Source organism: Siphateles boraxobius, unplaced genomic scaffold, assembly GCF_051911475.1.
Source record: "Siphateles boraxobius isolate OS27281-9 unplaced genomic scaffold, OSU_SipBor_1 61, whole genome shotgun sequence".
In the NCBI taxonomy this organism is placed as follows: Eukaryota; Metazoa; Chordata; class Actinopteri; order Cypriniformes; family Leuciscidae; genus Siphateles; species Siphateles boraxobius.
In genome coordinates, this window is record NW_027509188.1 from 3987883 (window position 1) to 4004272 (window position 16390).

At 39.4% G+C, this 16390-nt stretch overlaps 2 long non-coding RNA genes across 2 annotated transcripts; both read left to right on the forward strand.

Annotated features, from left to right (window-relative positions):
- The first annotated feature begins 3997 nt into the window (after nt 1-3997).
- On the forward strand, nt 3998-4585 carry LOC143718507 (uncharacterized). Its single transcript, XR_013196415.1, has 3 exons — nt 3998-4064; nt 4167-4253; nt 4341-4585. It is a non-coding gene; the product is annotated as an uncharacterized LOC143718507 (long non-coding RNA).
- An 8966-nt stretch (nt 4586-13551) lies between these two features.
- LOC143718508 (uncharacterized) lies at nt 13552-14324 on the forward strand. Its single transcript, XR_013196416.1, has 3 exons — nt 13552-13711; nt 13956-14165; nt 14281-14324. It is a non-coding gene; the product is annotated as an uncharacterized LOC143718508 (long non-coding RNA).
- Nucleotides 14325-16390: the final 2066 nt, after the last annotated feature.

Genomic DNA, 16390 nt, shown 5'->3' on the forward strand with positions numbered 1-16390 from the left:
AATGAATTATACCGTCTTTTCCTTATGTGTAAACAATCTTTCACTGTAGCATAAATGAATTATAAAGACAATACTCACTTTTAGACATGTCTTTTGATGAGGTGGTAAGAGGAGTGAGGGTGCAAAAGTTTTTGGTCCAGAAATGATTTGTCTTGGCTGTTTATAAAGAAGAGGCTGGGCAAAATACTCTTGGAAAACGTCAGAGTTGTGTGTCCACAATGTTCTTTCAGTAGGGAATGGAGTCCTCTCACAGCCGTAGCCATGAGGTCATCGTTAACATTTTTTATCACCTCTTGTTTTTTCAGGTTACACATGCCAATAAATTACTGTAGCCGCTTTAGGACTAAGCTGTAAGCCTCCAAAATGGAGGAGGTCAAAGGGCATGTCTCCTGCTATATAGTATCATCAGCTCTCCCCAAAGTCTGTTCATGCAGCCTACAGACAAACTGTCGCATCAACAAATGCTAACATTTTAAAGTTCTACATATATATTTTGAGTAGATAACCGATAGTATATTCTCAGTAAAGGGGTTCAGCCTGTATGTTTCCACACTGATTAAGGATAGTTCGGGAGATACAAGAAAAGTAAAAAATGATATACACCTTATACGTGCAATAGATCATAGCTACCGTAGAAAAAGTAAGATCATGCTTTGAATTAAGATGAGTAAAATTAAATATGCTGTGTGATGGACCAAAAAAAGGTACATCGCGTCTCTGAAAATGTACGGTGGTTTTCTAAATGATACAACGTAATCTAAATAAGAGCAATGTAGAGTCCTGGGATTTCTTAAAAACAAAAACAACAACTACAAAAACAAAAAAAACATTGTGACAAACTTTGACAACATGTTTCATGCGGCATGGACAAAAATACTGTTTGAAATAATTTGTATAATATTAAGATACCAAAGTACAGTTTTTGCTTTATTTTTTTAACAGACACTTTAGTAAAAATAATACCTTAGGTTAAATTTATGTAAAATCATTTATATCATACAGAAGTCTTCTAAGAAGATAAATAGAAGATACGATTTTAATAAAACGTTAAAGCTTTGATTTAAACAGTCTTTTAATTTTAAAAGATCTAATTTAAACTTTTAATATTTCAAATGAATTTAGTATGAATAAAACTCTGGAAAGCAGACTAACTTTACATATGCTATGACATTGGCACATCCCAGAGGCTCATCTGTCCTGTAACTCCTCTCGTCTCTGTGAGGGGGTCATGCATTCATTTCACCCTGTAGTTTATCACTGAAGGAATATAAAAGGAATAAAATTTTGTTTATGACTTTGGACTGTTTTTATCATTGCATAAAGAACTACATCTTCAGCACTGTGGAAATGTAAGGTATTTTTATATTTATATACTTTTTTATTTATATATAAATTCATTTAGCTAAAACTATGTTTAAATAGTTTGAATTCATTTTAGTAACATACTTGTTAATATTCATTGAGTTATATACTTTATTTATAATCATTTAATTTAAAAATAGAGATTGGTTAATTTTATGGAGCCGGGTTAGTGTGTGTGTGTGTGTGTGTGTGTGTGTGTGTGTGTGTGTGTGTGTGTGTGTGTGTGTGTGTGTGTGTGTGTGTGTGTGAGTGCAAAACCATCTGTGATGGTCGTGTTTAGGTGTACGGGATAGAATATGCTGTTACAGTACAAAAATCATTATGGCTATGACTATATTAATAAACATTATACTTTAGGTCTCCGTTAAACAAAATCATTACAGTAATCTTCTAAAAGATAAATAGAAGATTCGACTGTATTAAAATGTTTTTATTAAGACTTTAAATAATTAATTGAATTGATTAATTCTCATACTGCTGCTGGCCTGACACACACACACACACACACACACACACACACACACACACACACACACACACACACACACACACACACACACACACACACACACACACACACACACACATTCCTCCACCACTCTGAATCACACAGTGTCAAAATGCTGGTGTGGGAGAAAAACACTCAGGGGATATTTTGTATCAAAACTTTAAACTTATTGCATCTTTGTAAATACATTCATACGTTATATGGACAATGATGTGTTGGGATTTACTTCTTCAACTCTTTAAAATGTAAGATGATTTTATTTTTGTTTTTAAAAGATTTTTTATAATCATTTATATGCTTTTTAAAGAACAGAATGTGTTCAACTTTAATGTAAGATATTTGTAAATGACTAAAATTTATAACCATTTTAAAGGAGCAGCATGCTTTTCAACTTTAGTGTGTGAGATATGTAGCATTATTAGAAAATCTCTTTTTCTCACAGTCCCCATTTATATAGCGTGCTCAGGAATGCCAGGATATCGGATGTCACTCACAGACAGATGCACACACACACACACACACACACACACACACAGTGCGGAGACTGTCAGATGCAAAAGGAGAGAATCACTCGGAGGAACTTTTTTTCACCATAGTGAAACGGTAAGATGATTTTACTTTTGTAATTCTAATCTATTCTAATCTATATGCGACATTAGAAAAATTATTTTCTCACCCCGACACGGCTGGCATGGAGGGGATTTCCCACACCAAGAAGTTATTTCCCCCCCCGGGGTCAATAGGCCAAAATCAATAGGGAAAAGACAACTGTCAACTTGATCGATCGATAGGTCAAAGGTTAATTCCTACATCAAAGGACCTCCGGAACATCCTCCGGAAGGTCAAAGGTTAATCCCTAGATCAAAGGGACCTCTGGAACACCCCTCCGGAAGGTCAAAGATTAATCCCTACATCAAAGGACCTCCGGAACACCCTCAGGAAGGTCAAAGGTTAGCCCCGCCCACCTGTCAATCATAGGGTCATAAATCATTTTGACATATGCTGTATGGTTATAACTACTTCTATCCAGTGATTAAATGTTTTCTGTGTTGAGACAAATCTTGTGCGATGTCCTAACTGCCGGGATAATCACACGTGTGTCTTGGTCAGTTAATGACACCCCCAATTCGCGAACTAATGACTCATTTGAACCGATTCACTCTAATGAATGGTTAAAACAACTGATCTGTCCAACACTGAACTCACGATACATAACAAATTAACGGTAACACTTTATAATAAGGTTCCATTTATTAAACTCTAGTTAACTACATTAGTTAACTATAATAGTTTCTATGTGGATTTACTCCATTACAATATCTCCCCAGTCATTCAGATGAATCATTCTTTCCAAAGTCATCTGGTAAAATTGTTTTCATATCACGATATATATCGCAGAAAAATAAAATATCGCGATGTAATTTTTTTCCCAATAGCGTCCAGACCTAATTGACAGCAGCGTTTCAACACAGACCCGCCCTGAGCAAGCTGTCATCGTAGTCCGCCATTGTTGATACACTGCAGCAGAATGGCGTCTAAGCGATTGTGGTGTTCTGTTCTTGGCTGTAATAACGAACACAGCAGTCATTTTAATGTTCCTAAATTCGAACCGCTGAAGACGCAGTGGCTGAGTTTTATTTTTGAAGGGAATATTGCAAACGATCAACATAAATGCTTTTATGTTTGCGCTAATCATTTCTCACCAGACTGCTTTCTAAACGAGGGTCAGTGTAAATCTGGTTTTGCTAAGAAGCTGGTCCTGAAAACAGAATCGGTACCAACTATTCGTGTTCCTGCTGCAACTCCAGAAGAAGTGAGTGTAACGTTTTATTAACCTTTAAATATTAATCTTTGCAAATCTTCACTCTTGCACTCTTCACGATGAATGCGCCTAATGTTTTCACTCAGGGTATATTACGGCATGTTTTCTATGTAATTTTACGACGTTCTCAATATAATTCATAATATACATTATTATGACAAGCCTACATCTACCAAAAAAAAGTTTTTCAACATCAATCTGTCAACGAACTAACGTATACATCAGTAAACACGTAACGTTAGCGTCTGTATCTCACTACTCTACCCTGCCAGTACATACAAAAATAGGTTTGCTACTGTAGGGGTCTGGCCCTCTGACGCAGGAAACAGGCCGTCACCCCGCCAGAGAAAGTGGCATGACCTGTATCTAAAGGTAAATTTAGATAAAGTGTTATATGTACAATCATAAAACATAAAGCTATGTCATATTGAAAGGGGTCACATTCTTATGATTCACTGCCAAACAATATTACAGAGTGAAAAATGTCAAGTGCAGTTTAGGGGACAAATGCCTTTGTTTGGAGGGATACAGACTTGTATTTGTGGATTTCATATAGCAAAGGTATCAACAAACTTTTCCTAAAATTATGAAGTGTTGGTGTTGTTGTCTCTATTATTAAATTTCATTTTCTTTTCTCTTAACCTGTAGCCTTCCAGGTCAGTGTCCTTTTCAATGACACCAGGTCCCTCATCTGCATCATCTGCCGCTACCCCGGGGCAGACGGCAACACCTGCTCTCACGGCAACATCTGGGCACATGGCAACACCTGCTCTCACGGCAACATCTAGGCAGATGGCAACACCTGCTCTCATGGCAACACCTGGGCAGATGGCAACACCTGCTCTCCCGGCAACATCTGGGCAGATGGCAACACCTGCTCTCACACCCTGCAAGCCAACTTTGACTATGACATCAGTAAGTAATGAGTATTTACTGATACTGATATTTAAATTTTAGCATATTCAAATATATGCATTTTAATTTACAAGGCTCCACTTAAGATTACTTTTTATAAAACTTTTTTCAGTTTATAAAGCCACCGTTCGGTGGGTCCCACGGTGCCGCTTTAAAGCCAAACTTAGAATTGGGCAGGAAGCATGCAACCAAGGTAATGTAAAGAGAATGACAGTTTGAATTTGATTTTGATTTTACAATCATATAATCAATCGTATAATACAATCGTATAATATGCACTCAAATTATTGTTATGCCTGGGTATTCTTGTGAGGCTAATGTTAATTTCAATCCATAAAGATATGTTCAATTGATGTTGTCATTGCTGTAATTCCTAATAAGGCCAGATTAATGTTATATATAATGTTGTAAACTGTGGTTATATTCTCTCAGCCCTTCAGTTGCACTTCCGACTCTACTGCCATGTCCAGCACTGTCACAAGTGCCATGACAAGGAGGACACCATCGCCTGCCTGCATTCCCAGGATGTACATTCAGACTGTCTCTCCTCTGTCTCTTCCTCCCTCTCCTGTGTCCACAACTACATCTTCGATACCATCGGTAGCTGCTAGAGCTGTGAGAAACTCTTAAATTAAGTGGTTTTCTTCACAATGACACTTAACTTCAAATAATCATCCTTCATTATTTGCCTTTTTTATTTATAAAGGAAGTGTCAGCTACCACCTCCTCCTCTGGTACCTCCTTTGCTCCTCTTGCCACTGCACCCTCTGGATCTGCCACTGCCACCCCTTTTTTCGTCAGCTCTGCTGCTCCATCTGTGGTTGGTCGCTCAACTCTCCCCACTGCTGACATTGAGACTGCTCCTGGTCCAGAGCCTGGCTGGCTGCCTGCCAAGCTGATAGGGACCATACCACCTCAGGATCAGAAGTGGATTTCATCTGCTCTGTGGAGGAACCACCGGCTGCACACTGACCTGAAGCTGTGGTAAGATCCACCAGAGCCAGCGCTTATTTATCATCAGGCCCCCACTCCAGACTATTTTTTCACACACCGGCTTCTCTTGTGGATGCCGTACCACCTTTGGAAGGTCAGGCTGTGCTGTCCTGTGTGTGGAAAACAGCTCACAGGTTATGGAGCCCGCAAGCGAGCCCGCCAGGTTTTGGATGTCGATAGGTACTACCTGATGATCACGGAGACCCTCTGGTGCAGTGCCGCTGGTTGTAAGACGAGTTACATTTCCAGTAGCAAGACTATCTTGGACCAGCTGGATTTGGCACACAGAATTGAGTTCCGACTGATCCTGACACGAAGGTGAGTATACTGAAATGATTTAGCCTGTGTCACAAATGTTTGTCATTCAAACACACTAGAAATTAGCTTGTTTTAATGTTTGCCACTTTTTCACTTTGTTTCTTAATACAGATACAGATTGAGATCAACATGGCGCCGCGGATGGCTGCCTCGGTGTGGAGCTCTCCAGCTATTGTGTTGTTTTTGTTCGTTTGTTCTGCGTTTAGTCATTCTTTTCCTAGCAGTTTCACCAAAGACGAACTACTGGACATTAGGAAACACACCAGATAACTCTTCTACATTTTTTGATTATTCGGACGTCTTTCAGGACATTCTCGTCAGAGGGGCAGCGTTGTTGTTCAAACGCGCAGTCAGACACAAACGAGGGAAGCGCGCTGGTTAAACTCCGCGAGCGCGGCCTCCGCACTGCACTCCCCAGTATTCATCTTGCGAATCTCCGATCCCTTCCTAACAAAACGGACGAACTTCTTCTCCTCACCCGCACTAACAAGGATTTTTTAAACTCTGCTGCTCTGTGCTTCACTGAAACCTGGCTGAGTGAAGCCATACCGGACAACGCAATATATCTGCCGGGCTTCCAGCTGTTCCGAGCAGATCGCATTGCGGAACTAACGGGGAAAACAAGAGGTGGTGGATTGTGTTTCTACATTAACGAAAGTTGGTGTTCAGATGTAACAACACTAAAGAATATGTGCTCTCCTAATTTGGAGGCACATTTCATAAACTGTAAACCCTTCTACTCGCCTCGGGAGTTTTCCTCTTTCATTCTTGTGAATGTATACATCCCTCCAGATGCATGTGTGAGCGCGGCGCTACAACAGCTGGCTGAACAAATAGCTGAAACAGAACAAAGGTATCCTGACTCTCTTTTAATCATTCTTGGGGATTTTAACAAAGCAAATCTTTCCCGTGAACAACCAAAATACAGACAGCACGTTACATGTCCCACGAGAGACAGTAAAATACTGGACCACTGTTACAACACAATAAAAAATGCGTATCACTCCGTCCCACGGGCAGCTTTGGGGCTCTCTGATCACTGTTTGGTTCATGTCATACCGACCTACAGGCAGAAAAAACCTGTAATAAAGCTAAACCTGTAATAAGGACTGTAAAAAGATGGACTAATGAAGCAGAGCAGAATCTACAGGCCTGCTTTGATTGCACTGATTGGACTGTATTTGAAGCTGCTACCAATGATCTGGATGAGCTCACAGATACTGTAACATCATATATAAGTTTCTGTGAGGATACATGCATTCCTACCAGGTCATTCTTATCATTTACTAAGGATAAACCATGGTTTACTGGGAAACTCAAACACCTTCGTCTTGCCAAAGAGGATGCCTACAGAAGTGGGGATAAAATCTTGTATAACCAGGCCAGAAACAGAATGACAAAGGAGATCAGAGTTGCTAAAAGAAGCTACTCTGAAAAACTGAAAAAACAGTTTTCATCCAACGACCCATCATCAGTCTGGAATGGCCTGAGGAACATCACCAACTACAAGTCACCATCCCCCGATCTGTGGACAATCAACACCTGGCTGATGATTTAAAATCATTTTATTGCAGGTTTGAAAAGCCCTCATTCACAACACACACCCGGTCTGATCTGCACTTCACACATTCACCATCACCTCCTGCACCCCCATTACTCCCTCCTCCTGCCATCCAACCTGAGCTTAAGGTCTGTGTGGAGGACGTGAGCCGAGTCTTCAAAAAACAGAAGACTAGGAAAGCCTCAGGCCCAGACGGCATCTCATCTGCTTGTCTAAAAGCCTGCGCTGAACAACTGACCCCGGTCTTCACGCAGATCTTCAATAGATCATTGGAGCAGTGTGAAGTTCCCTGCTGCTCCAAACGCTCCACTATCATTCCTGTCCCCCCAAAAAAACTAAATCTCTGGACTTAATGACTACAGACTTGTCGCTCTCACGTCTGAGGTCATGAAGTCGTTTGAAAGACTGGTGCTGGCCCACCTGAAGGACATCACTGGACCCCTGCTGGATCCCTTACAGTTTGCTTACAGAGCAAACGGGTCTGTGGATGATGCAGTCAACATGGGACTGCATTATATCCTGCAACATATCGACAGACCAGGGACTTATGCAAGGATCTTCTTTGTGGACTTCAGTTCGGCCTTCAATACCATCATGCCTGGTCTTCTCACAGCCAAACTGACCCAGCTCTCCATTCCATCCTCGATCTGTCAGTGGATCGCCAGCTTCCTAATGGACCGGCAGCAGGTAGTGAGACTTGGGAAACACACATCCAGGACTCTCACTACCAGCACTGGCGCCCCCCAAGGGTGTGTTCTCTCCCCACTGCTCTTCTCCCTGTACAATAATGACGGCACTTCTAAAGACCCCACTGTCAAGCTCCTGAAATTTGCAGACGACACCACTGTCATCGGTCTCATCCAAAACGGTGACAAGTCTGCTTACAGACTGGAGGTTGAACAGCTGGCTGTCTGGTGCAGTTATAACAACCTTGAGGTCAACACGCTCAAAACAGTGGAGATGATCGTGGACTTCATTAGGAACAGCCCAGCACTCCCCCCACTCACCATAATGAACAGCACTGTGGAAGCAGTGGAGTCATTCAGGTTCCTGGGCACTTCCATCTCTCAGGACCTGAAGTGGGACAATCACATTGACTTCACTGTGAAAAAGGTCCAGCAGAGACTGTAGTTCCTTTGCCAGCTGAGGAATTTCAACTTGCCACAGGAGCTGCTGATTCAGTTCTACTCAGCCGTCATTGAGTCAGTTTTATGCACTTGCATCACTGTCTGGTTTGGTTCAGCTACCAAATCAGACACCAGGAGACTACAACGGACAGTCCGGACTGCGGAGAGGATCATTGGTGCCCCCCTGCCAAACCTCCAGGACCTGTACTCTTCCAGAGTTAGGAAGAGAGCAGGTAAAATCATCACAGACTCCACTCACCCTGGACACCTCCTGTTTGAACTGTTACCGTCAAGACGGCGACTCAGATCACTGGCCACTAGAACATCTCGGTACAGGAACAGTTTCTTCCCACAGGCCATTTCCCTTCTGAACAGTTAACATATCTCCCAAGGCATATGCCTGTAAGTGCAATACTCCCACTGTTTAATGCAATATCTCAAAAATTCAGGTGATATTTATATTTATTTATATTTATTCATACTATTCAAAATACTGTAAATACGTTCATAATCTGTAAATGTTTATTCTGACAAAACCCAACTGTGACCATATATTTATATAGTTTTTTCATATTTTTTATAATTTTATTTGTAGAATTTGTATTACTATGTTTCTTGTTGTATTTGTATTTGTATATGTGCACTGGAAGCTTCAGTACCAAGGAAAATTCCTTGTGTGTGCAAGCACACTTGGCAATAAAGCTCTTTCTGATTCTGATTCTGATACGCTTGTGACATGCGGGTGATTCGTTTTTGGAGAGAGAGGACCTTGGGTAATAGCCCCAGCCGCTTGGTCAGGCAGGTGAGGGAAAATCACAGCGAGGAGTGGCTTAAGCGTGTTTGTCGCTTCTTTGGCGCATGCTCAGACTTTGTTGCCCAGCCAAGCCTGCTCCCTGTCCACGACCCTCCGAAGCCAGTGGCTATTCCTTCCCACACTCGGATGCTGGCTGTTTATGGCCGAGACATCTTAAGCAGACTAGATCACATCAAAGCCAGCATAACATCAACCTTTGGCAATATATTAAAAATGGATTCCACAAAAAAGGTATATATTTTTTACTCTTACCACTGTAGAATCACACCTTACAAACAAAAGTCTAAAATACAACATTAGCATTAAAAACGTCTGAAAAATTCAATTATTGCTTTGTGTAAAAAACAGTATTATTTCAGTGTTTTACATATAAAATAAACAGTTTATTTGGGCTTTAGGCACTCACTGTCTTTTCTGTGTGATCACAGATCACCAAGAAGCTATCAGGCCTTGCCAAGGTGACTGCATTGTGGCTTACATCTGTGAGCAATGAGCTGGGCCAAATCCTCATCAGTGTCCTGACTGCTCAGGAGGGTCCTGCTCTTGCCAACATGGCTGCTGATCTCATCCGCAGGTACAGCAATGCTGGTGTGGCTCCTCCTCGGCTTCTCTATGTAGATTGTGAATGTTGTCGGGAGGGCACTGGACAGGCAAAACTCAAACAAAGATTTGATGGGTGGCCAGACCTGGTTGTAAAGCTTGACATATACCACTACATGACATATACCATACAGGAATAATAAAAAGGGTGGAGGAGTGGCTTTGTATATAGATCAATCATTAAGAAGTAAAATTGTAAAAAATGTTTCATACAGCATAGACAATGTTCTGGATTGTGTAACAGTGGAAATTGAAGTAGAACATTCCAGTAATATAATTATTAGCTGTGTGTACAGACCACCAGGAACATGTTTGTCAACATTTAATGAAAAAATTATAGATTTGCTTAACAATATGACCACCGACAAAGTACAAATAGTGTGTGGAGACTTCAACATTGATATACTTAATCAATGTGTCTTTAAAGGTATTTCTGAGTTTATAAATATGATGTACAGTAATCATTTATGTCCACTTATTGATAAGCCAAGTAGAATTACATCAGACACTGCAACCCTAATAGATCATATTTTTACCAATAAACTTGAGGGAAAAGTTGTTGGGGGCTTATTTATTACGGATGTCAGTGATCATTTGCCAGTATTTGCAATATTTCCAAATTTTTTTATACGAAAAAAGAAATCCCATACCAGTAATAAATTCATAAGAAGATGTACGGCAAAAAATATTGAAAAATTCAAAAAGGAACTCAGTAACCAAAACTGGTCTGATATTTATGCAGAAAGTGATGTAAATGTAGCATACGATACTTTTTTGTATAGATTTAGTTGTATAATATCAATTGCCCCATGAAGATGATTCATAACCAAGAAAATAGATCAGCAAAAAAGCCATGGATAACAAAATGTATTGAAAATGCATGTAAAAAGAAGAATGCACTATATGTGAAATTTGTAAAAAAAAAAAAAGGACTATTGAGTCGGAAGAAAAATACAAAAAATATAAAAATAAATTGATAAGTATTATCCGAAATAGTAAAAAACTATATTTTCATACCCTCTTAGAACAACAAAAGCAAAATATGCAAGGAACTTGGAAAGTATTAAACAAAATTATTTAAAAAACGAATAACAAACGAGAGTGTCCAAGTTATTTCATGAATGACAATGAAGTCCTTATTAGAAATCCAAAGGAGATAGTAAATGAATTCAATGATTACTTTGTTAATGTTGGTTTCAATTTGGCAAAAGGTATTACTGAATCAAAAAGTAAAAATATAAAGAGTTGTGAAAATATCAGTAGGAACTTTTCCTCGATGTATGTGTCTGACATTAGCAAAAATGAAATATTGGAGATTGTGAATGGTTTTAAAAATAAAAGGTCAACCGATTGGACAGATATGGATATGAAACTAGTTAAAAATATAATCCATTTAATATTAGAACCCCTGACTTATATCTTCAACTTGTCCTTTAAATTTGGAGTGTTTCCAGATCAGATGAAAATTGCAAAAATTATACCAATTTACAAGAGTGGTGATAGTCATTTATACTCAAACTATAGACCAATTTCATTATTATCCCAATTTTCAAAAATACTGGAAAAACTTTTTTTGAAGAGGCTTGATAGTTTCATAGAAAAATTCATGATATTAAGTGACGATCAATATGGATTCAGGAGTGGTCGATCGACTTCAATGGCAGTTATTAAATTAGTTGATTATATAGCATCTGCATTAGACAAAAAGTATTCTACTTTGGGTGTTTTTGTCGACCTCAAAAAAGCCTTTGATACCATAGATCATAAATTGTTAATGAATAAACTAGAGCAGTATGGTTTTAGAGGCCGTGCTTACTCCTTGTTAGAAAGCTATCTTGACAACAGACACCAGTATGTTCATTTTAATGAGCATCAATCAGAAATGCGTAAAGTAACTTGTGGGGTGCCCCAGGGTTCTTTGCTTGGTCCTAAGTTGTTTATTTTATATATTAATGACATCTGTAAGGTATCCAATTTGTTAAAATGTGTATTATTTGCAGATGACACAACACTGTATGTATCTGGGGAAAATCTTCACCAATTAATTTCTGATGTGACTAGAGAACTATCTAGAATTAAGCAATGGTTTGACCGAAATAAACTATCTTTTAATTTAAGTAAAACCAAATATATTATATTTAGTAATCGACAAATTAAAACCAGCATGAGCTTAAAGATTGATGATGTGGAACTAGAAAGGGTAAATGAAAACAAATTTCTTGGAATAATATTAGACCATAAACTATCCTGGAAACCTCACATCGCTCATGTTCAATCAAAACTGTCTAAAACAATAGCTATATTACATAAAACAAAGTATTTTTTAAATACGCCGTCTTTGTATATTCTGTATTGTTCTCTTATTGTTCCATATTTTTCTTACTGTGTTGAAATATGGGGGCATGCCTACACCACAAACACAAAACCCATTTTTATTTTACAAAAAAAAGCTATAAGGATAGTCAATCATTCACCGTATAATGAACCGACAAATGCTCTATTCTGTAAATTTAAAGCAATAAAATTTCCTGATTTAGTCAGTCTGAATACTGCCGTTTTTATGTTCAAAGTTAATAGGAAAATAGTGCCTGAAAATATTCTATGTTTGTTTGAAAACAGGGAACAGAAATATAACTTAAGAGGAGAGAACATGTTTAAAAAACAGATGGTCAGAACAAACTTTAAAATGAACACCATCTCGGTAAAAGGGGTCGACTTGTGGAATGGTCTCACTGATGATATTAAGAGGAGTAATTCCATTCATTACTTTAAAAAACAGTTTAAAATCTTAATTTTTGACAAATATTCGGATGCTTAAGAAAAATTGCCCAAGATAAGTTTATGCATAATTGTTGTGTTTAGATTTCAATAATATAAGTAATAAATAAATATTTGTAATCAAGTGCAGAGGTTTGTATGTATGTATATATGTATGTATATGAGTATGCAGTATGTGTATAGGAATGAGTGTATGTTTGCATATGTTTATACATGTATATTGTTTATGTTCAAATTTTGATGGGTAGATGTTGATGTAAATGATGTAAATAGGGTAGGCGTAATAAGCCATGGCTTCAGCCTACACTTGTTCGGTTACCTTCTTTGTTTGTAATGAATTTGTTGTATATATTCTGTTTTGTGTTTAGTAACCGAATAAACCTTTATTATTATTATAAGACATGCGGCGACTGGCATCTGGGTGTACAAAGGATGCACATCCTCTGTACCCCATCTTCATGTCCAGACTGTCAAGCTGCATTTTTAAGTGGGACAGTGGAGATGTTGCCTTACTGTGTCAAACTAAGAGGGAACAGCTTAAACGAGGTGTTCCTAGGATCACTGAAAAACTCGTGGACCAGCAGATAACCAAGGAGGAACTGGGGTTGCACTGCAGGAGGCGGACAAGAGGGGAGACGTAGACTATCATAATGATTGACCTGCTCTAATGAGCTCATGGGGGTAAAGGGCAGAGACCTTCTTGGTGTCCCTCTCTTGGACCACGAGAGGATGCAGCACATCTGGTAAATCCAGAAGAAGCACGTGAAGTGCATTCAGGATGAACCAGGTGTCCTTCTGTACACTGTAACTGGCACCACTACAAAGGGGGGCATTGTCTTGCCAAACTACAGTTGTGCGAGAGGGTCCACATACCTTGAATCCTTCCACTTGCATCTGAACAGGTTCATTCCAGGTCAGTAGGAATCACTTTTTATTCATCAGCAAGATTATATATTTGGAGTTAAACATTTTATTATTATTATTATTATTATTATTATTATTATTATTATTATTATTAGTAGTAGTAGTAGTAGTAGTATTGTTATCATCATAATTATTGTTATTATCCTGGAAACGCTGACACAGTTAATGTCTGTCAATGAACCAAACACAACAAGTTAACCTAACAATATTGCTCATATTTGTACTGTCTTAAGGAACCAGTGCCAACAGCCTGAATTTCCAGCTGTACCTCCTGGAAGGCCTTAACAGATGGAATCAGGACTGTGAAGCTGCATCCCTGGCAGTCAGGCCTCCATCACTGCTCAGCTACTCAGGCGACCTTGTTCACTATGTCAACAACTACAGTGTCAAGGTGCTTGGAAGGAAACTTGTCCCCTCTTTTCAGCCACCTGCTGTTTACACTGGTTAGTTTAAGCTTTCCATCATGAGGATATTTTCTATATCCATAAAATTGAATTACTTTTTATGAATTTTATGAAAAGTAAATTTTCCTCTATTCTTTTTTCTTGTCTGTCCCAGGGGAGCTAATAGGTATAGATTACCTATACCGCCAGACAGGGAGGGCCTTGCAGGATGTCCACTGCACCTCTCACTGCACCTGGACCTCTCACTCCATCTCTCACTGCATCTCTCACTGCACCTCTCACTGCATCTCTCACTGCACCTCTCACCACATCTCTCACTGCACCTGGACCTCTCACTGCATCTCTCACTGCACCTGGACCTCTCACTGCATCTCTCACTGCACCTCTCACTGCATCTCTGACTGCACCTCTCACCACATCTCTCACTGCACCTGGACCTCTCACTGCATCTCTCACTGCACCTGGACCTCTCACTGCATCTCTCACTGGGCCTGCTCTTCTCCCTGGGCGCCTTGCTCTTACTCTTCCTCGTCCAGACATTACAGTGTTTGTCTTTTTCTGTTTCTGTGTCCTGTTTCTGTTTCTGGTATGGCCACAAAACACAGATGCTGTGCTAATTGTGTTTAGAGTATTGAAAAATGTGACAACTGGTTGGACAAACGCTTGTTAGCGACTCAAGAAAACTGTAATTTACAATTTACTTCAAGCTTTTATTAATCACCTCTGATGTGTCCATAATGTCAGCGTGATGTCAATGCTCCATTTCATAATTTACTAAAAAAATAAATATAGTTCAGTTAGAAAAAAGAGTAATTTTAAAAAGATAATAAAGATTTATTACATTCAATGGTGAAATAATAAAATAAATAATACACATATTTTAATAATTCAAGAAACAACATATTCATATAATAAATACATTTTAACATGTATCCATACAATGAGAAATACGTTTTTATAAAATAAGTCTTAAGGCATAAAAGCACATGAAATCTATACATATGTGTTCATTTATTAAGAAAAGATTAGAAAAGATATTGGGTGATTTCAAACTTGTCAGAGGTGGGACTCGAACCAACGTCGTTCACGTTAGTAAAAAAAAAAAAAGCCAATTTTCTATAAAATATGAATACCAATCTACCAAAAATCACACAGAAGGGTGAAAGGTGGGTTTACCTTTTCCCTTTCCTTTCATTTTCCTTTTTTTTCCTTCTCTTTTCTCTCTTTTTTCTTCTTCACCTTCTTTTCCCTTGTCCCCTTCCTCAAACAGACTATTTTTCCCCAGCTTTGGCGCAATCGGACAGCGCGTTCGGCTGTTAACTGAAGGTTGGTGGTTCGAGCCCACCCAGGGACGAATGGTGTTTTTCGTTGACGTCCTGCCATGCAACCAACAACACAGCTGCAGAATTTAGCACACGTGTGTCCACTAACATCCGTGTCATTTCGGACGCATGAAACGACGTTTCTTGGCCCTTTTAGCGTTTACATCTTGGTCAGTTGCTTTGTGTTCAAAGAAGACAGCGGGTGTTGTGAAAGTTTACAGACCGAAACGGGGGGACGAATGGTGTTTTTCGTTGACGTCCTGCCATGCAACCACCAACACAGCTGCAGAGTTTAGCACACGTGTGTCCACTAACACATCCGTGTCATTTTGGACGCATGACAAGACGTTTCTTGGCCCCTTTTAGCGTTTACAGCTTGGTCAGTTGCTTTGTGTTCAAAGAAGACAGCGGGTGTTGTGAAAGTTTACATCAGCTTATGTTTGCTGTGGCGCGTGGATGGAATGCTCATGGTTTGTTCCGGGTGGTGGAGGCCTGTGTTCTAGAGAGGTCCTGCTCAAAACTCCTTTTAAAACACCATCGAGCATCCGTAATAACTTCCGACATTGATCGAACGTGGATTTCGTTCTCATAAAGAGGGCACCGGTAACTTGTAACCTATCAGGCTCTCAGGCATCAGGTCAATCGATTCGGCATAGGATTATATGTGCTAGCGTTTTTGCTTCCGTTTGGAGGTTGTGTCCCTCCAACTCTTTGTTGTTTGACTCACTTTTGCCTTTGGATATTTTGAAAAGTTTGTCTTCGGTAACCGCTCTCTCACTCGACAGACCGAAACGGAACTTTAACTCCGGGTTTTGCATATTATTGGCCTGCTCTACTGGGTCAATTTGTATCCCCCAACAACAGATATGGCTCAAACAAACAAAGTACAATCTAAGCCTACCTCTAGGCTTAACCCTGACTTTACCCACAAGAGGCTATGCC